General features: G+C 36.9%; 1 protein-coding gene across 1 annotated transcript in view; it reads right to left on the reverse strand.

The window, feature by feature from the left end:
• The window catches only part of LOC150081929 (sulfotransferase 1B1-like), a 368098-nt gene extending 350422 nt beyond the window's left edge, over positions 1-17676 (reverse strand). Inside the window, exon 1 of the mRNA XM_090379833.1 lies at positions 17653-17676. The gene's annotated coding sequence lies outside the window, so the exon portion shown is untranslated. The remainder of the gene's footprint in view (positions 1-17652) is intronic.
• Positions 17677-22263: the final 4587 nt, after the last annotated feature.

A 22263-nucleotide genomic window follows, 5' to 3' on the forward strand; every position in this document is an offset into this window, starting at 1 on the left:
GGCCATGTACTACCTTAAGGCATCGTAACTTCCTTTTCTGAAATTAAAACCTATTCCTTTGCCTTTTACTTCTGCTACCTCTCTCGTCATCATCCACCGTAGAACTCCGTGATCACTTCCTGCTACTGGTTCCTCTACTGTCAGCCCTGTTATGTCATCTGATTCATGGGTGATGATGAGGTCTAGGATATTCTTTTCTCTAGTACTTTCCCTGACATGTTGATACAAATATCAGTCATCTAGTTGATTTAAAAATTTTGTTCCCCATTTACTCCAATCAATTAGAGGCAAATTGAAATCACCCATAATAAGGCATTGACGCTTACTTGCCCATTCCATTTGCATGTAGAGGCTTTTGTCATAATCTTCACAATCACCTGGTCTGTAGATTACTCCTACTCGCATTATACCTTTGTTTCCAACTATCTTACACCATACAGACTCTATACTAGCATGTGAAATGTCTGAATCCGGGAAAGCTATCGTCGCACTCAGGCTGCTTCTGATAAGAAGCATTACCCCATCACCCCTTCTATTTAACCTATCCTTCCTAAATACATTATACAAGCCGTAATGAAACTCATCATCCCCAATTTCCGGGTGGCACCACGTCTCTGTAAGTCCTATTATGTCCGCGTTACTTGTTTTAACCAGCAGTTCGAATTCGCTCATTTTATTGACGACACTTCTAACGTTACTGTATAAACAATTAATATTTACTGTTCTTGTATATTTAACAACCCTAACACAACCCTTGAAGTTTTTTAGGCTCTCTTCCCTGATATTAGCTACCCGCTCACGTGAAACGTCTTTGCCCCCAGAACATCTAGATAATACGTCCAGTTGGGGTAACAGATAAGAACTCTTAAGGTATGTGCAAGAGTTACATTGACCAATATTATCAGATAAACGCGTGTCAGTATTACCCACATCCCCCCTAACTAGCAGTTTCCCTGAACCTTTAATGTATCCTCAATAATACTGGCAAAAACATTTGCACCACCTTTGTTTAAGTGAATCCCGTCTCTACAAAACAAATTCCTTCTACCTACAAGTGTGGGCCATGCTGACAGAAATTTACCACAAGGCTCTTAACATATAATCCCTCCTATCGTGTCTGGGCAGAATTGCAGACACATAGACATTATGGCCTAGCTCGCGACATTTCCTCAGCATGGTCCTGTTTTTTTTTTTTTTTTTTTTTTTTTTTTTTGTAAAATCAGATGGCCCTCGCGGGCTGCAGGGTGATCACAATCGTCACACGGTGTGGAAAAGCACTGGGTTTGAATCCCGTCAATGACACGAAGAACTTTTATGGACCTTTTTTCCCCGTGGCCAAGTTAATTTGTCTCAGACGAACACAGCAGAGCTTTGCTTCCCGGAAACTCATGCTTTTCGTCCATCAAAACAGGCAGATTGAACCAGAGAACACACCCAATTTATGGATTTAGTAATATACCCATAATACATATGGGTATATGACTTTTTTTCTCTCGGGTAACCTTGATATGAAATATTTATGAAATCATATCCAATCAGGTGCACAAAAGAATCAAATAACTGGATACCGACCTGTCATTATCTACTAACGCAGCACATAGACTTCACGTGCTTCTTACAGCAAGCTCCTTTGTTGACCCGTCATCATAACTGAATAACAGAGCCATTGAACACCGCCGGTTTGCAGATAGCTTCTGCGCCTCCAGTGTGGATAATCAACCCTCCATGATCTGAGTCTTGGCTTCTGCATCATTTTAATTTCTGAAACCCTGGAAACTTACCCAGATGGGAAGAAAGATTATACTGTTCAACAAAATTACTTTTTTCTTTCATAAAAGATGTAAACATACTTTTATAACCAAATGTTGGGCGCCGATTAGAAATATGGTCTTTTTTTTCCTTTTTTTTTATATCACGTGTAGTTTTCATAATACGACTGCTGATAATATCAAGATAATTAAAATTATTTCATTACAAAACACCTGAGACTAGTTACAATTACATTTTTATAACTTTAGGCACACAATTAAAATACTGTGTTAAGAAAGCTCAATTCAAGTGGACTCTACGCAAGGAAGCCAATGATTTGTATCCCATTAACCCCAAACCACTGCAGAGTTCGTCGAAACTGGTGCCATGAACGTGTGACTTGGAGCCCTGAAAAATTGGGGTAGAGTTCTATTCTCGGATGAGTCCTTTTAGCCTACAAACAGATTCCAGATGTTATTTCATCTGGAGACAACGAGGAATGCGGGACCCTCCATCCAACATAATATAAAGGGACACTTACGGTGGAGGTAGTGTCCTCGTGTGGGGCGAAATAATGATCAATGGCCGCACAGCTCTTCATGTTTTTGACAGGGGGGCCCGTAACTGTGCAGGAGTATCGAGAACAGACTTTTTAGTGGAGCGGTTGGCCCAGATTTTCTTTTCATGTACGACAACGCCAATGCACATAGAGCTCAAGTGGTGGAAGAATATCTTTAAACTGAAGGTATCCAACAACTACCCTGGCAAACACGCTCACCACACCTAGATCCGATTGAACATACAGTGGCGGATAAAAAAACTGCATCACTTGTGAATTTTGCAAATAATGTGTTTGCACTGCGTTGTGGGTTGCAGAAATGTTCGAAATGCATTTGTTACTTGGGATATATATCTGTGTGTATGAAATCCAATAAAAAGAATGCACGTGATATACCTAATTGCCATAAATATTTTCCCAAAGGGTAAATTGTGTAATAAATGGAAATACGAGAAATCATGCAAATGGCAATCATGACAACCAAACACATTTTATTTATTTAATTTTTTTTTTTGTTAGTTGTTGGCACATCGGCTTCTGTTGCCATAGAAGGATTCGGCAACAGAAGCCAACTGGATTCGTACCCGCGACCTTTGGGTTGCCAGGCAGGCACTTGACACACCTGGCTAGCCCAGTCGGCACACATTTTATTGCATTTATGTGTAGAAACCGAAATGACAGGTTAACGTAATAGTATTATGTTCTGTAAATCAGCAAAATAAGTCCTCAATATTTTGGTGTTCCTCCTCGAGCTGCAATTACAGCCCTCCAATGATTTGGCATAGAATTAATCAACTTGGGGATATATACGGTTGCCCAATTTCGTGGTACCACGCTCTTATAATGCTCTCCTGCAGCTGAATCTTACTGATTGGCTTCTTCTGAGCAATTTTAGACGACATTATATACTACCAATTTTCAATAGGGTTCAAATCTGCACTGTTGCCGGACCAGTCCAACACTGTCATGACAGCATTTCTGAAGTATGACCGCACCTTAAGGGAGAAATTAGTGTAAGTATTTTTTAAGCCTTGTGAGACAAGAAGACAAACTCATCCTTAAATCTAAATAGCATAAAACTTACCAATTTTGCTGTGTTGCAAGGTGCTGAGTCCTGTTGAAAAATGCAGTTTTGGACGTCTGTGTGGAAATCTAATAACGGGTTTCAGGCACTCCTCCAAGATAGTAGTGTAGGTTTCTGCATTCAATGTTTCGTTAATAAACTTAATTCTCTCTACCCCTTTCTTTGTTATGCATCCCTAGACCATCTGACCGGCGGAGAACTTTACAGTCGGTGTTGTGCATGCAGGATGGTATGTCTCCGATTTTCGTCTTCTGACATATCGCTTCCTATCCGAGCCATGCAATCCAGGTTATTGCAGGGACTCTCCCGTTAGACCTATATGTAATATTTAGAGGATTATGCTTCAGGCTCAAAAAAGGAATATCTATCTCCATCATGGATATAGACCTATCGCTGAATGGTGATAATAAAAGGGAAAAAGCTCGATGCTTTAAAGAGCTAATAAATGTCTGGCAAACAAGGTGGGATAATTCAACTGTTGGCACTGTAACCAGAAATTTCCTACCGGATGTCTCCTTTGTGATGTCGAAGAAGGTTAGCTCATGGTTTACGATTAGTCTGGAAACATCGTATCTTATTACTGGACATGGGTCCCTTAACAAAAAACTCCACCAGCTAGGCCTGTTAAATACTGACCTCTGTTTCTGTGGAGCAAAAGAAAACTGGCAACATCTTCTCCACGAATGTGCCTAATATGAAGACATTAGGAATGAGCTGCGAAATGAAGTCCCATCCTTCAGCATAAATCAAGTTGACTAACTTGTTCTGACCCCACATCACTTGTCTGCACTCCAGGTTTTTGCAGCTGCTGTCTTTGCCAGAAGAAAATATGTGCTTACAACTAATGCGATAACCCCATAACCTCAAGCACCACTCAAAGAGCAACCTACTGACCTTTTCAGTTATATTATTACTTTATTTATTTTTTTTCCTTTCCTCATCTCTCTTTTTTTTTTTTCCTTTCCTCGTCTTTTTTTTTCCTTTCCTCTCTTTTTCTTTTTTTTCCTCTCGAAACCTGCACCACGGGTGGATTTTTTTGTTGTTGCTGTTGTCCCTCTGGAATTCCCCCCCCCCCCCAGAAGATTCTGGCCGCCAACCTGCTGGCAACACCAGGTGGGTCAGAGTCTCTTTTGAGACGGTACGTGCTATACTGGGACTGGCCTACCTTCCTGTGGTGTGGACAAGTGCCCAGAATCATCTGTCCAGGTGACTGATGCTTTTGCTTCTGGGTAGCCAAGAGGCCAGAACAGAACAACAGAACACACACACACACAAACCTACACCAACACATTTCTAGCCTTTTACAGTTGATTCTGTTCTTCACAGAGTCACGAGGCGGAGTTGAACAGATTTTCCAGGTGCCGCCCTTTACATATACACATGTCCACATGCAGATTGAATTTCGATTTGTCAGAAAAGATGACGGTGTCCCATTGCTCTTTTGTCCACGAAGCATACGTTTTAGCCCAAGCAAGTCGTTTCTTCCTCCTTTGTTAGGTCAACAAAGGCTTCTTCCTGGGCCGATAGGCATGCAGACTACATTCCGAAAGCCGTCTTTGGATAGTTCGTGCACTTGTTGCAACACCAGAGGCCATCTCAAAGTCCAGTTTTAGATCAGGAGCACTAGCATGGCGATTACGAAGGCATAGCCGTTTCAAATATCGATCTTGGGAAGGCGTTGTCACTCTCTTACGGCCTGATCCAGGTCTTCTCTTCACATCACCGGTTTCATGCTTTAATTTCAGCACCCAGGATACGTTGACTGGTAGCAGCCTATTTTATCAGTGATAGCACTCGTAGAAAGCCCTTCCTGGGACAGAGCAACAGCTACACTTTTTTATCTTGGTCAACTGAACATATGGAGCCATGCTTACACCTCCGCAAAACAGGATACTAATGAGCATGTATACCCTACCAACGCCGTATTTATAGAAACGGCTGATGCAATACCTTACAAGTACTGTCTGATGCAATAGAATCATTATCTGACGCAATACCTTTGCTTTGCAACAAACAAAATGTCTGTAATCAAACAATATCTCATACGTTTCACTACAAATGTTACTTTTTTAAGGTGATGCAGTTTTTTTGTCCGCCACTGTATGTGGGATGCCCTAGGGTTTGAGGTTCTTGCCACACTTTCTGCCTACCATCAGTGGAAAACAAAGTGTATCGTGATTCGTCTAACCACATGACCTTATTCCATTGTTCCACTGTCTAATTACCACATTCTCAGCACCACTGCGGGCGAAATTTTCTGTTTTATTCTGAAACAAAAGGCTTCCGAATAGGCAGGAGACTACCAATACCCAATACCTTCAATTCCCGGAAGATGATACGGCTGAAATAAGGAAATAAGGAGACTGCCAATACCCAATATCTTCAATTCCCGGAAGATGATAAGGCTGAAATAAAGAAATTCTTGAACCTTGGTTTGCTACACATTGGATGTTAAATGTTTCGTACAGTCTTCCTTAGAGTACGACGGCTTTGCTCTTCAAATTCTGTTTTTCTGCCACGGTACATTTTCGCCTTTGAGATATGGAAGAACCGTTTGATTTCCGGTCATTATAACCCTTTTAGATGGAAGCTTTTGAGAAACCAGTTATGTCTTTCGTTTCTTGAATCGTGGCTCCTGCTAAACGTGCCCCTACGATAAGAACTTTTTCAAAGTCTGATAGCTCACGCGCTTTCCCCATTCTAGCTTCAGATTACTGCAGTCTTTATACTGAACGAGGCAAACACGTCATCACCCCCACGTCACAGTTTCTTTTGCATCTATTTGCTTTTATTTGCATTTCTTCTATGAGTGTCTTAATTCAAAGGCCCTTATTTATTTATTTTATTTTATTTTATTTTTTTTGGACAGGGCGTGTAAACACACTCTGGCCAAAAAAAAGCAAGCAAATGTCTAAATATTCATCTACTTTCACACGAAAGCCATCTTCAATCTTTTTTTTTTTAATCTTTTCAATCTTTTCTTAAAAAAAAAAGAGATTCAATCTTGAAAATGCAAAAATTTCCGAGGCAAATTCCCGGCAGCACTAAAAAATAATAGCTTCTTCTTCTTCTTTTTCTTCTTCTTTTTTTTTTTTTTTTTTTTCTCATGGTTGTTTTAAAAATGGTTTTTAAAAGCTGATGCCAATTTTACATGTTACTTGTGCGCACGTTTTTCTTTTAGATATACCTTATTTTCTTTATAATTTCCTGGCGTCTCTTTGGTAGTGTGAAAAGAATGTATGCAGCGAAGAGAATAGAGAAATAAGTCAGAACATATGGATGCCTCGTATTATTTTTTAAATGTTTCCTAGACAATAAAAAAAATGGTACACAAAGGAGATACTGCCAGAGTACCACAAGTTTTTTTCACCGAGAATTTTCGCGATAATTACTCCAATCTACGAAAATGACTGATTAGCATTTAAAATCTCAAATTGTTAGCTGTGATCGAAAAAAAAAATCAAAGATATTTCATTTTAAAAGGCGGATAGAAACGACTATGCTAAATTACTAAGTGCAAAGCAGTGTGTTGTCACAGTGGGACAAAGAGTAACTTTGGTTAATAATAACTATTTAGGCTTTGATCAGGCAAGCGTACTATAAAGTTGCACATTAGGTCGGATCGTTTCACGTTAAAGCACTTTTTATCCTTTCTACAGCTAAGCACGTCGATTAAGTTAAACCATGACATTGCTCTCTTTTGAATTCTTTATATCTTTGGTAAACAGAGCGTGTTATTAATTATGTAATATTTACTTAGGTGTGTGTGTGGACCGTATTTTTATTTTATGGGGAAGATTATAGTAAGAGAATTATATTAATAGACATACCTAGATAGAGCTATGGAAAACGCATAGGTGAATTTAATATATATATATATAATAAATTGCGCGCATAACTGAATCGGCTTTATAGTGTGAATACACTATAAAGCCAATTGTTGGAACCGGCTTCCATATGTTGTTGTGGAAGTGGATGGGTTGAATAAATTCAAGGAAGAACTACACAAATTCTTGAAGGGTACGGATGGGTGAATTCTGATTTATTTATTTTATTTTATTATTATTTTATTTATAATGTACAAGAAAGCAAGAATGCTTGCTTTCTTGTATCATTTGCCATTACTACTACTACTACTACACTTTATATATTTTCTGATCGGAAAGCAGGTAGACGTACTCAACAGAATTTCTTTAGAGGATTTTTCATATCAATTAACAAATTACTATGATTGTGTACTTATAAACAAAGCATGAAATCGGTTTAGAATTCTATCATCCAAGTTGCAGTTCGATCGTCCGCATGGTATTCAAAAATCTATTAAAATAATAACAAAGATATAAAATAAAATAAATTTTCTGTTTACGTTCCGGGACGACCACGTCAGAGGAAGTCACAAGACAGAGACAATACAAGAAACAGCACCGTATTCAGTAGCCACCTAGGCTTGAACCATTGAACCACGGTCACCAAGCAGGCGTACTTTGGTATCATCGCGCTGACCACTCGGCTACTATCTGAAATTTCACATCGTTTATTTATTTATTTTTGCAATTATTAGCACTAGATTCGAAATTGTATGTAAATCAATGAAAACAAATTTAACATACAATCTCTTAGGGTGAGTCAATTTTCCATACAGTCTCTTAAGCTGAGTCAATTTTCCATACAGTCTCTTAAGCTGAGTCAATTTTCCATACAGTTTTCCTGAGAATGTACACGTGAACTCTACACAACTGCTTCTCGACAGGATATCCCAGATAGCGAAAATTTTTGAGCAGTACGAAACTGCTGTAAAATACAATGGGCCCTTTATTTACGACGGTTGATTTACGCCGATCTGAAAAATTTCTAGTAATTCCTTAGTTCCCCCTTTAAAAAATTCTGGAAAATTCTATTCAGCGTTACCGCTATTAAAAAAAAAAAAAAAAAAATACTGTGCAGCGCTACTGGGAATACATTCGTATACATATGCTCAGTCTCTACACAATGTTGCGTGGCTCTTTACTTAACGGTGAATTTATTTTTAAAACTTGGTTTGTGAAGTTGAATACTGCGTTTATAATAATATGTGCTACATTATCGAGGTTTATTGTGTACTTTAAAATTGTGCCTTAGAATTTTTTTGTAAATCTGTTCTTTAAAATAAAAGTGGAACCATGTCTGGTCGTAAGAGCGTGCAGCTGCCAGTGAAAATGAACACGCAAATCTATAACATTAAAAAAAAAAAAGTTAAAAGACCACGCAAATCTATAAGACTTAAAAAAAAAAAAAAAAAAAAAGAGATGGAAGTTATTAGAAGAATGGAGGGTGAGCAATCACGTCCTACTGTTTGTAGGCAGCTACATATCGCCCCCTCCACTGTAACAATCATGAAAAATGCTGATAAAATTAAAACGGCAATAGAAACTGCAAGAAAGAAAACTGCTACAACTCTCGGATACTCACGTGGTCCTGTGATTGGAAAAATGGAATAGTTGCTCTCATTGGGGGTGAATGAAAGAAACATTCCTCTCACACACATCGCTTTATTTGTGATAAAGCGACGAGTTTGTTTGATGAGATAAAAGAAAAGGAAGGCGGCGATGAAACTTTCATAGTTTCATCGCTCATTTCAAGCAGAATGGTTCGCTTGAAATGGTTCGCTCATTTCAAGCAGAAAACTCAAATTTACAATATAAAATTAACAGGTGAGGCTGCTAGTCTTGAGCACTTCAAGCGACTCGTAAAGGAAGGTGAATATCCACCTGATCATGTTTTCAAGTGGATAAGACCGACATTTATTGGAAGACGATGCCTCCAAGAACTTTCATCTCACGTGAAGAGAAACGTACCCCGAATTTAAAACTGCCAAGGACGGTTTAACTCTTCTTCTTCTTGATGGAAATGCTTCAGGAACTGTAAAACTGAAGCAACTGTTCGTCTATCACTCTGAAACACGGGGGTTGATGAAGGGACTCATTCAAGAAAATTTACCAATCATTTGGACTTCAAACAGGGGTTTGGGTGACACAAGATGTCTTCACAAACTGGTATACAAATAATTTTTGTCCAACGGTATATCGCTACTGTGATGAAAATAATTATCCAAGGAGGGCGCTGCTGTTCTTAGACAATGTCCCAAGCCATGCACCACACATTGGAGAGAAAACGATGACTGCGGATGTAAAGGCTGAATATCTGATGCCAAATACCACCTCCCTTTTACAACCAACCAGGCGTCATAGCAAATTTTAAAGACTACCTTCTCCCTAAAAAGTAAAAATAAAATCTCCATAAATGTTTACTTTCGGAACACATTTAGGGAGATGTTACGGAAAATGGACAACTGCAACATGTCTTTCAAAGAATATTTGGAGGTCCAATAATATCCCGAAGGACATCAACAACATCAATGATGCTTGGAAAGAGGTCAGATCAGCTTGTATGAATGGAGTGTGGCAGAAAGTGTGGCCTGAGTATGTACTGCATGATTTCAGGGGAAGAGGAAGTGCCACAGATTGCAAATGAAATAACTGCAATTTCTCGGGATGTAGGGCTTGACAACGTTGAGTCTGATGATATGACTGAGTTGTTGGAGAGCCATTCTCAGCCTCTTACAAATGAGGAACTAGAAGATTTGGCTGCACAGGAACAGCAAGAACAAGAAGAGTCCAATATAGTTAGGGAAGGACGCTACGTGGTTGTTTTCCATTAAGGTTATTATTATAAAAAAAAAAAAAAATTGAATGGCAAATACCTAAAAATATTATTATTATATTATTATATTAAAACAACTCTTATACAATGTGAAAATTAATAATGACTTTAATATTATTATTATTAATAATAATAATAATAATGAAGATTAATAATAATAATAATTAATAATTAATAATGGTTATTATTATATTAAAACAACTCTTATACAATGTGAAAATTAATAATGACTGATGATATTTTAAGAAAAATTAAGCTAAGCTATATCTACGATCTAGAAAATTAATAATATAATTTATTAGGCTGTTCGCCTGCATTACTATACAATAGGGTGACGTTTCGTGAATTTAACTGATACCCATCATCAGACCAAGCTGTTGGGGGAACAGAAAATAGAAAGGGTTACAAATTTGAATGATTTAGAATATTACATTTACTACTAATAAAATTACAATTACCAATAATGCAATTACCATTTACCAATAATACAATTGCAATTACCAATTTACAATTACAATAAACTATAAACTCAGGAGAATTTCCTGTAAGTCATGGGTTTTTACAGGAGAATATATTATTTTGTTCTTAATCGGATGAATTTGTTCAAACGTAAGTAATAACTATTAGAAAAGAAGAAAAAAAAAAAAAATTGGAGAGGAGCCTTGGAACTAACGCATGCCGAGTACCGAGAATGTTGAAATCAGTTCGGAAGAAAGTCACATTTGAAAAGTTTCGTTAAATTTAAATAGAAGTATATTAAAAACAAATCTCAAGTCATTCCTTTTAAAGAATCTGGAAAACAGAAATAAAATGCCTCTGTTTCTGTATGCTGACTTCATTGCATTTGTTGTAGTGAATTTTTTTCACATTTGGACTATTAGTTGATAAACATCTTTAAAGCAACTCGGAATTATAAATTTAATCTTTCTGTAATATATTCTGGAACGGCCACATAAGGTCACAGCATTTTGTTGAATTTTGTGCCGTCACATGGATTTGGAAGCTCCACGTGATGGCACAAATTGCATTTTACTGCGATTTGGACTGAGGGTTGAGGCATCTGTAGAAACACATTGTGCGAAACTGTATTTTCACCCTGACCACACACTACATACGCTCTATAACAGAGAGAGAGAGAGAGGAAAAAAAAAAAAAAAACAGATCAAGGTCATCCACTATCCATAACATACAGAGCGGGAAGTTAAGTGAGCGACCTTGAGCTGCCTGTTGTTTTCCCCCTCTCAGCTTCATCAGATATTACTCTAGCTGTAATCAGCTGTTCTGGGAACGTCTGATAAATGTCGAATCATTATTATTGACACACGCACACATTTTTTTATCATTTCTCTGACGTACTGATTTAGTTATTCGTATTTCTTATATAATTTTTCTTATGACGTTGCCAGAGAGATAAACGATCTAAGGTTTATTTTGCTTGCTTCATAGAGAGTTCTGCATGTATTGTGTCGAATCAATACAAACAGTATATCAGCACGTACCTTACTCCTCATAAGCACTAGTCCAGGAATCGTGTTTAAGTTGCCAAATGGCCCTAGTGAAATATGACTATTTCTAGTACTGCATTCTTTGTTCTTAACCAAGAATATTTATCGATGTCAGAGATCGTATCATCAGTTTTCTATTCCATACCGAACTTGCGTTCATGGTCATGGTTCACTGATGATTCTCGAATGACAACACTACGTGTTTATCGGCTGCTGTAGAAACCAACATTTTGCACTTGATAACCAGATAAACAGGACTAGGCTAATCGCAACTGAAACGTTCCGGGTTATCCAGGATGCCCGGAAGGCAGGGTCTTGGCGTGACATAAGTGTGCCACTGTGCCAGCTAAGAACGTTGGATGACTTTCTGATAATCTCCAGCAGAGGTCGTGCTGGGGCTGTTTAACCCGTGTGTTTAAAATTTAAGTACTCTTGGCCCCTTTAAGAATGTTTTGAAAGTACGCTACCCATCCTTCTTCAAGTGAAATCTCCCCATTCTTAAAACATTTTAGCTGCATTTCGTTTCGCTAGAGATGTAGTGTTTCTACTACCGATTTGAAGGATGTACGTAAAGCAGCCGAAGGTCGACAATTACACAAGAGGAAAACTTGTTTAATTTCAAGTCCAGCGGCCTCGAATAAGGTCATTCACCAGTTCACCGCTGCAAGGAGGTCAATGAGAAAGACACCTTTAAGAAACACGCAAAGGCCTTTCCCGGAAGTCTATATTTTGCTGTTGCAGACTGTAAGCTAACTTAGTATTGTATTATCGATTGCATTTTATTGCGATTTGGATTGAGGCATCTGTAGAAACACATTGTTTTTTAAGGTTTTTTAAGATGTAACCTAAAACATTTAAAAGCCTCGCATAAAACTTTTTTTCTCCTTTAATATTCAAATATTGTATCTCGTAAGAAATGAACATTTTGATAACTGTTAAATGAAAATGCATTCATCCGGAAATAGCGCAGAGAAATTAAAACATATTTTGTGTGTGTGTGTGTGTGTGTGAGAGAGAGAGAGAGAGATAGAGAGTTAATAATATTTGCATTTAGCATATCCAGGGCTGAATGAGATCTGACGGAAGGTTCAAACAAAATGATGCGCCTGAATATATTTTATACGTGATATTTTAAAATAGTTTCTTCCCCTAGCTATGAACAACAGATGAAATATGGATTTGGCTTTACGTTAAAAAATGAATTAGATATCACTTTTGTGTGTGTTTCAGGAATAAATCCAATTTATAAATATGAAAAGTCGCCGGCTAACATTATGCATATTTTAAAAGATTTCAATATTCTTTTTCTATATATTTGCCTACAAAGTAATGTTGCATTTTTTTTTTTTTTTTTTTTTTGGGATACAATTTTACTATAGAAAGTGAACACTGCTCAATTAAATCAAGACATAGTTGATTGAATAATAAACGCTCAACTGGGATACAAATACCCACGAGTTAACTTACGTTATGGCCGCTGAACTGCTATAAGATAAAACTGTTTTCATAAGTTTATGCATTTTTACTTTCTACTCTAAAAGGCAATTTTCCAATTTTCTTTAATTACACTTACTTGCCGTAAAGCATGAAAACAAAATGGAAATAATTATTTCGTTTTCGTATTATAATTAATCACTTCTGCTTCCTTACTTGTGGGGGAAGATGAATGATATATTAATTTTCCTTTAACATTTTGCGGAAGATTTAGCGGATCAGTATGAAAAAGGATACCTACTTGTCACTGTGTCAAAAGTTCAGTAATCTAGTTTTGTTGGAAGCTTTATTAAGTAGTAGCACCACTAATCGTGTTTTGATAAAGTGCACTGCCCTATTCTAGGGGTCCCTAACCTCTTCGTTACAGCGAGTAAAAAGTTATCTTCTAGAATATCAGGTGAGCATAACATAGTTTTCAATAACAGGCAAGCACTTTATATTTTACAACTTAATTAAGGAAATTTAACTAAATTTACACAGGACAAAACGCTCCTTAACGTTTTGAATAAACTTTTTCTTTTTGCAAAAACAAGAATAATCAACAGGAAAAAACAATTATTAATTTTATTATATACGAGAATATATATGAGAAGAAAATTAAAATACTGTATAATAAATTCTCCTTATTCAAATTAAAATAACAATATTCAAAAACATTTTCAAAAATTACTCCACGATATAATATCGTAATCATCGCGTAAAAAAAAAAAAAAGTAAAGTGCAGCCATTATCAACCCACTGCAGGATGGAAGCCTCCTCAACAATTCATGCTGAGGGAAATGGACCATAATCTGCCACGCTGGTCCAGTGCGGGTTGGCAGATCATCGCGTATATTGTCTTAATTATCAGTTAACTTTAACGACTCATTTGAAGTAATGACTGAGGATTCAAATGGTTTAAAAAACATATAATTAAAGTTATTAAGGAGAATTTTTCACAAAGAATAGGTTCTACTGACACAGATACCTTTGGTGTCTCAAAATCTGGTGCGCTGTGCCAAGGCTAGGCTCTCAGAAAACCCATCACTGGTCCGCCCTGTTTTAAATCAGGTAAGTTAAGTTTAAGTGCGATGTCCCAAATGCGAGGATTAATAGTTAACTTCAGAGGCAAAAACACATAGTTTGAATGTCAAAATAAAGTTAAAAAAACTAAAAATGATAAGAACAATTGTAAGCATTGCAGATGTACAAAGGCACCGTGTAAACAACAAGTTGAGAACCTCCGTCCTATTTTGAAAATTCAGTGGTGCCATTACTAGTTATGAGCAAGAAATAAACTGGGCTGAAAATGGGGTTCATTTTAAGGTATAATCAGGTTTAATCTAGACCACCCTCGCGAGAAGAGAGGGCAGGAGTATACATATTTACAAACTTCTGAGAAGAATGTCAAGCAGTGCATCTTGTAACATGAAGTTTTAGCATGCACTGGATGAAGAATATCTCAGGATACCTCCCTGAATTCAACACTAGACATAATATTCCGCGCGTGTGTGTGTGTGTGTTTCCTGCACTGTGAAAGTCAGGCCTCACACACCGCCTATATTCATGGCTGCTATAAGTACCTATTGCAAATTGAACCACCGACCAAACCAATGGAATAAAACAAACAAAAATCTAGGGCACAGTCTTTAGCTCTGCATTTCGTGCATAGCGCCACAGTTCCGGTTGTTGTGAAATCTCGTACGGAGAATGCGGAAAGCACAAGCCTGAATGTCAGTGTGTATGGAATTACAACATTCACGGTCACGGCCAGCAAAGCTGTATTTTTATTTTTTTTTTTTATTGTTATTTTTTCATCCAAGAAGCTCTCGAAGTCTTATCAGTAGGTAATTATTTAAGCCTACTAACGGCTTAGTTTGATTCCACTATCTAAACAATGCGCGCTGTAACCTCGTGATTAAAAAAATAATGCATAGCTATATTCTCTTGCTTGAAAAACCTATTTAAATTATATAAATTCGGCCACACAAAGCAAACTTTCTGATTAGGCTCATCGCTTGTTAAGCTTGGTTTCTTTTGACTATTACCAAGAAGCATGCGATGGTGATAATATACGGCATCATCGTATGTATCATTAACCACATATCTGTTTATAGTAACGGGGGGAGGGGCTAACAATTTTATTTTATTTTTTTGTTATGTGTTATTATTATTAAAGAAAACAAATAACATGGAGATTTCGGTAAAATGTCTTCCCCTGGAACTTATCCAAATTAAAACTTGTCACGCCATATTACTAAAATGGCCGACTTACTCAACTCTCGTAAATCGGCCAAAAGCCATCGTATACTTCTCATTCAAGTACATAATTTAGTAATTAAAATTTAATTTACTTAATTTCGGAAATTTAACCGAAATTGGTGAGATAACTCTCCGCTGCTATACTAACAATGGAGAGTTTGTCGCCAATTTCATGACGTCAGGCAAGGGTGTAACTTTTTTTGTTTTTAATTCAGATAAAGTAAAAGTTACATTCACCCCCAGACAGCAATCAATCAAATGCTAGGAGAGTTTATGCAAATAACATTTGCACTTGTTATGATTAAGAAAGTTGTCGAAAGGATTTCCTTAGCAAATATAGAAACTCGGGCGTTATTATTTGCTTAACACTTTATTTCCTTTTATCACTAAGATATAGACAACTTTTTATTTATTAAGTTGAACTTATTCGCTTAAATTAAAAACAGTAGTACAAGTATATAGCTGGAAATATTCAATCGTAAAACACTATCCCAGCAAATATGCTTAAAGAATTAATCCAGGTCAGCCACTTAATTGCTTCTCATTTCACTCGGTGCATTTATTGATGTATGCTTTTGTAAGAATATTAAAATAAATAAATAAATAAATACAGATATAAAAGTACCCAAAACACTGTCCACAGCGATCGTGAATTTCCGAAAGCTGACTGCATCATAAAAAATGAGGCTAGAGCATCACTTGGCTTACGTGGCCCACTATCACTGTATTAAAATCGCATACACTACAAGATATTGCATTTTAAACAGAGAGAAACTATGGCACAAAAAAAAAAAAAAAAAAAAAAAACACTGAACTATTCCAGAGTCAACACGTAGTTTGTTAGCAGATAGAAGAAACAAGCTGGCTTCTAAGTTTGGTTTTGAAAACGGAGAAGTTGTCAAAATCAGATCCGAAATATCGGCATTAGTGCAATATTATTTAGTATATTAAACTTGCCTGTGGTAGAAAACACGCTTTAATAATTTATTGCCGAAGATACGCATACAGTGAAATATATATAAGTAGGCAAAGCTCCCTCCACGGCAAAGCTATGAGGTTATAGGGAGTAGCGTAGCCAGCATTAGGCAATTGACGCAATTTTTTTTTGTGAATGTACCTGCTGACAAAAATTCCTGGCTACACTACTGAACTGAAGACTCAATGAACCATTTAAAATTTTATTTTATTTTCATTACTAAGATTCTTTATTGTTGATTTTGCACAAAAACGTGATATAAGAAACACAAACCAACAGCTGATTTGGAATAAGCATCACCAATTAACAAGTTTTTCAAGATCAAGCCATAATATTTTCAATAGAACAGCAACCTCTCTTTTTTCATGCGTATACTCATGTTATTTATTTTATTATATATATAAACAATTGTTTTAATTTCATAAAATATGCCTGAAAAAAATTAGAAAACAAACTGAAAAAATGATCTAATCATTTTTTCAGTCTATATACTGCATAAAAATAAATTTTAAAATTATCATAATCCTTTAAAAATACATTCAGCGAAATCACGTTATTTAATATTTCATTTAGAAATACACTGGGTAGACAGAGTATTCAATATTCGGTTAGCTAATAATTTTACATTATGGAATCCAAAATATTGATAGGAAAAAAAAAAAAAAAAACTATGAACAGCTGGATGAAATCAGGGTTCACTAAATAATTTTAAAGAGAATTTATTTTATTTTATTTATTTATTTATCTTTTTGAAAACTTTTATATATATGATCTGAAGATTCTTAAGCAATACTTAATCGTGAGCATACTTAATAATTAAGTAAAAACGCAAGTTATCTAAGTTATCGAATAAATCTTAGGGTATATTTTTGTTGTAAGTAGTGGCCAAATCCATGTTTCTTATGCAGCTTTGAGCATGTTTGCTACTTAGTGCTCTGATCTCATATTGTGGCGGTACCTTAATCACTAATTACTTTGGTATTGCGCTACTCTAAATAAAACTCACTACTCCAGTGGAGAAGTATATTGCTGTTTCATTCAAAGTTTTTGCCACTGCTCAGACTCGAGTTTCGGCTCTGTAATACTTGGTAGTGCAATGTTAAGGCAACTCGTGGCGAAGAAGCCTCCACAATATGAGATTAGTGCACTAAGTAGCAAACGTAATTTGCTCAACGCTACGTAAGAAACATGGCTTTGGCCACCACTTACAATAATGTTTTTTTACAGCACCCGTAGAACTGGCTTCGCCAATCCCTTAACTTAAGTATCTTCTTGTATGCCGTGAACCTTTTAATGGAAAGTGTGGTTGTGCATGGTAATGATAATGAATTTTAAAGTGGCTTACCTAGCACATTATGAGTTGAAATAAGTACTTTCTCCATCGCTACAAGGACTGCCGCCATTTCTTAAAAAAAGATACTGCTCGTAGATCACAAAGCCATAACTACGTCACAGAATGCCATCGGGTGCCTTGATATGGCTTAGCTAGAGATAAAAAAAAAAAAAAAACGAGTGAACATTATGTACAATAACTATATAAGAAGCCTCAAATGAAGAAGTTTTCAACTGTCTAATTTTTGCAATTGTGAAATTAAATTAAAAATTGTACTAATCACAAAACAAAACTGTTTTGTTTCGTGATTAGTTCAGTTTTTTTTATTTAATTTTAAAGAAAAAATCTATTTTGAAACTTAACCGAAATAAAATGCCGAAGCATTTGATTTAAAAAAAAAATCAAAAGCAAGAATAACTTATGAAACATTCCAGTCTAATAATGGCGTGTGAAAAGATTATCGACCTGTGTTTCTATGGAATTGAAATAGTACCATAATGAACTTTATATATCTTAATTTATGCTATAAACATTTTTTATGAAATTGTTACACACAACTGTTTCTTTCTTCTTTTTTTTTTTTTTTTTGCAGCCTCTACTCTATTTCTCTTTCAAAGCAGTCGTCATTTACACAGTTGAAGAGGGGCGTTTTGGCTGAACCTTGATTTGGTGTTCCAGCTCACCCTAAAGATTCCATGAAACCCAAGTCAGAACTTACTAGCTAAGCCAATTCCGCAAATTAATTCTCAAATTCCTTGACATTGTGTAAAATGTTCAGCACAACTACATAGGTCAGGAGCTTACATCTCATCATTTTGACAATGAATACAATCATTAACTGTATTTAGCAATCACACTAACTCGAACCACGGTCAATTCAAACGAGTGTGCTACTGAAATCCAGCTCTAACCACTCAGTTATATTAGGCCTAACTACGTCTCGGAGTATAATCATATTGCTACATGCAAGATTCATTGGGTAGTACGTAACCGTCTCAATATTAATGTATAACATGACGTGAAATTTCTAGCCATTGCCACCCCAGTCCATAGCAGGAAACCAATCCTCTTTAGAGGAGCGAAAGTATAAAATCTGGCCTCACGTGATCTTTATTAATCATACCAAACCAGTCGCCTAACTCCTCGGACTTCCCTGTGCTGGCGGAATGGTACTGCACAAAGATAACATTACACGAAGACCCTAAACACACTATATGCCTCCTTACATATAGTGTGTTTAGGGTCTAACGGCACCAGGGATTTCCCCAATCTCCGCGTAGTATACATTGTGGTGTGATACAGAACACTGTTGAGGCCAGACGTTTAAAAGTGTACGGATATTGTGGGGTGTAATGTTTTGTACCGTTGTTCATCTGGTCTTTTAGCCGTTGGGTCTCAAATGAGACCCACCGTTGCCCACACTATACCTCGTGGAGGCAGACCAGGTACACCAGTATTTTAGAGATTTACTATTTACTTTGGCAGGTCCTGCCACCTAATTTCCTGAGATTTCAGTGGCAAGGACCTAAAAAAAAAAAAAAAAACAAAAGTGTGGGGGAGAAACACTAGAAATTGGGTCAGGCCGAAAGAAATATAAGTTATGCAGGGTAGAGTTAAAATTTTTTTTTTTTTTTTTTCTTTTTAATGGGGGGCTTGTGTAGTTTTGTCAAGGGTCAAACGCTAATCGCAAGATAGCTAGAGAGGGAAGGGAGACTAGGGGTTGAAAGACAGAAATATGGGGTCAATAGTGAAGATAACCCCAAAAGTCGGTGGGGCAGGCCCATGCCTCACCAAGTGAAGATAGGGGATGGCAGGGGGAAGGGTACAGAGTAATCATCCCCCTGCCAAGGGAAGGGATGGAAAGTGAACCGAGTGAGGGTACCCGGTTCAGATCGCCTAATGATGTTTCGGCAGCAAACTGCACAATGTCTTTGTCGGGTCTTCGTATGCCATTCCTGGGACATGTTGTCCAGTCCGTGTGAGTGGTCAAGTCCAAATAATGACTCCAGTTTAAGCTAGTGGTCAGATCTAGGTTAAGTTAATGATTAGTTGTTCTTCAGATTGTAGCTGTTACGTTTTTGTTTGGTTGACACATCTAAGGATCTTTATTCTGGATGACGAGTGGCTGGTTTTTAGGAAAATTCCTGCTAAGGTTGTGGGTATGTTCTTCTTCTAGTAAAAAGATCCTGAGCAAACTGCGTTAAGGCTTTATAATTGTCCTCGCTCTCCAGGAGATATTGTTCTTGGTTTATTGGCGAGAAACGTATTCTGGTTATTAAGAGGCAGCGGAGGTCTTCGTATAGTTGGCAGTGGTGCATGAGGTGCTCCCACGTCTCTGGCTGCTACATAAGGATACTATACATGTGTACTACACTATCAGAAGAACATAATATTATTTTAGTGTATTACTAGGGGTTCCGCTCCCTGCTCGCCAACCCACGCCCACGCTTTTCTACATAATATGTAGCGGTATGACGGAGTAAGTCAAACCTTTTCTACGTAAAAGACGCCTGTCGAAACGCACTGATCAACATTAATCAGGAAGTGACCTATGCTATCATTTACCTGTGCATTTGTAGTGCGCAGCATTCTCAAGGTCGAATAAATATCACTATGTAATTACTGTATTTACCTGCGTTTACATAGGTCACTAGGAAAAGGCCTGGTAAAAATTCAGATCTTGGGTACCACTCCATACTTCGACTAAAAGTCAGGAAGAAGGCAGTGACTGGCAGGTGCCACTCACTATTTATCCTCGCCCCCTTTCCTCCTAGGTTGACATGCCTAGGGTGTTACACCCCTACTTGCCGCTGTTTTAAAATCGGGACCTCGTTTTCCGATTTTAAAGCAGCGGCAAGTGGGGAGTAAATACCCTACTTAACCTAAGAAGCACCCTTCCTCGACGACACAAAACAATCAGAAATAAAACGCATTCACAAAATCACCCAAACGCAGAACTCGACCGTACAATCACTCTGTTCTACGACCACGCCCACTGCGCAGCGACAAGTGGTACCCAAATAATAGATTTTAGCCAAAGGCCTTTTTCTTCAGGTTCCATAATGCATGAGGAATATTGTTGCATCCGAAAAGCAGGACTAAAATATTTAAGTGAAATATTTACAAACTATACAAATATTTAAAATATTTACAAAATACCAAGCTATTTACAAATATACAAAATTCCTTAATATACAAAAAACGTTACAATGGAACATCAAATGTTAGACAGTGAAGCACGTGCACGAGGTTGGTGAAAGTTATGGTAGTTGTCAATAATTAATCGCATTTTAGGGACGTAATTGTCTGGCCCGCTTCTCTCATTGGCTCGAATAAATATCACTAGGAGGAAAACTTTTTTTAATGTATAGAGAGGTAATGAATTATTGTTGTATTATCATAATGAATTATTGCACACATTCATATGATGTGCTATGTCAGAACTATAACTGTTAAAGACTTTAAAATAAAGATCGTTAGGTATTGCCATTTTTTGTTAACTACCGTATCATTACGTCAATCTGCATTTCCTTATAAATAATCTTAAATATTCTCATTCAATAACCAATTTCCATAGACCTTCAGCAATGTAGCTATTATGAAACAACAACAACAAAAAAAAACAATAATTCTTAGTCAAGAATAGCATAAAGATAGTTGGCTGCAGAATTGCCCTTATTTATTTTTATATTTCGTCAGAACCCGTAATTGTGTCACTACCGTTTCTGAGAAGAAAAGTAAAGGAAAAATACGCTTCCACTTAATTTTTCCCATTTATTTTTTTTACGGAAGTTTTTCTACGAAGAAAAAAAAGTCAGCGGTGCTTGGCATCTGTTATGTCCTCTTCAACAGTTAAGGTAAAGGAGCCTCCGGTACGTTATTCACTCTTCGTCCTCTCCAGTAAATAAAGAACGAAATCAACGTGTTGTTGCGGTTAGGTAAATACGTCATCATGCCCGCTATAGCTTGCGCTTCCATCTATGATTCGGATTCTATGATAAAAACAGCTAGCAACTGTAATGCTTTTTGTTTGGGTTTTAGGCCATCAGCGACTTATCCATACGCATACAACACAGCAAGTGGCAAGTTCAATTTTCTCGCTAGGAGTGAATTCTAATTCTTCGTCCACTAAATGTATTTAGACTTATTCCTGATGTTCACGCATCCTACCATTGGGCACCGACTAATATTGTGGTTGGTGCCGGTGTACCCATGTTTATAATTAAACTATTCATTTCTAGTCTGAATAACAGATATGCTTAAATAAATAAACCAATAATTGAAAGCTACTAAACTAAAATTCAATATACGATGTAAGAAACACTCTCTCACAAAAGAAATCAAGAAACACTCTCTCACAAAAGAAATCAAGAAACACTTGTTTCGTATTAAAATAACCATTACACTTATTATTATTATTATTATTATTATTAGCCATATGTTGCAAGGAAGCCTGAGGCTTATGCTGCACCAGCCAAAAAAAAAATTTCTGAATTACCCTGAGAGAGAGAGAGAGAGAGAGAGAGAGAGAGAGAGAGAGAGAGAGTAGAAGGGAATCACCAAGAAAAAGAAGAACGATGATATCGTTCTTCTTTTTCTTCTTTTGGGTGTGCCAAGCTCATA

This window comes from Mastigoproctus giganteus, chromosome 8 (genome assembly GCF_048544385.1).
Source record: "Mastigoproctus giganteus isolate SK-2022 chromosome 8, ASM4854438v1, whole genome shotgun sequence".
NCBI classification, from domain to species: Eukaryota; Metazoa; Arthropoda; class Arachnida; order Uropygi; family Thelyphonidae; genus Mastigoproctus; species Mastigoproctus giganteus.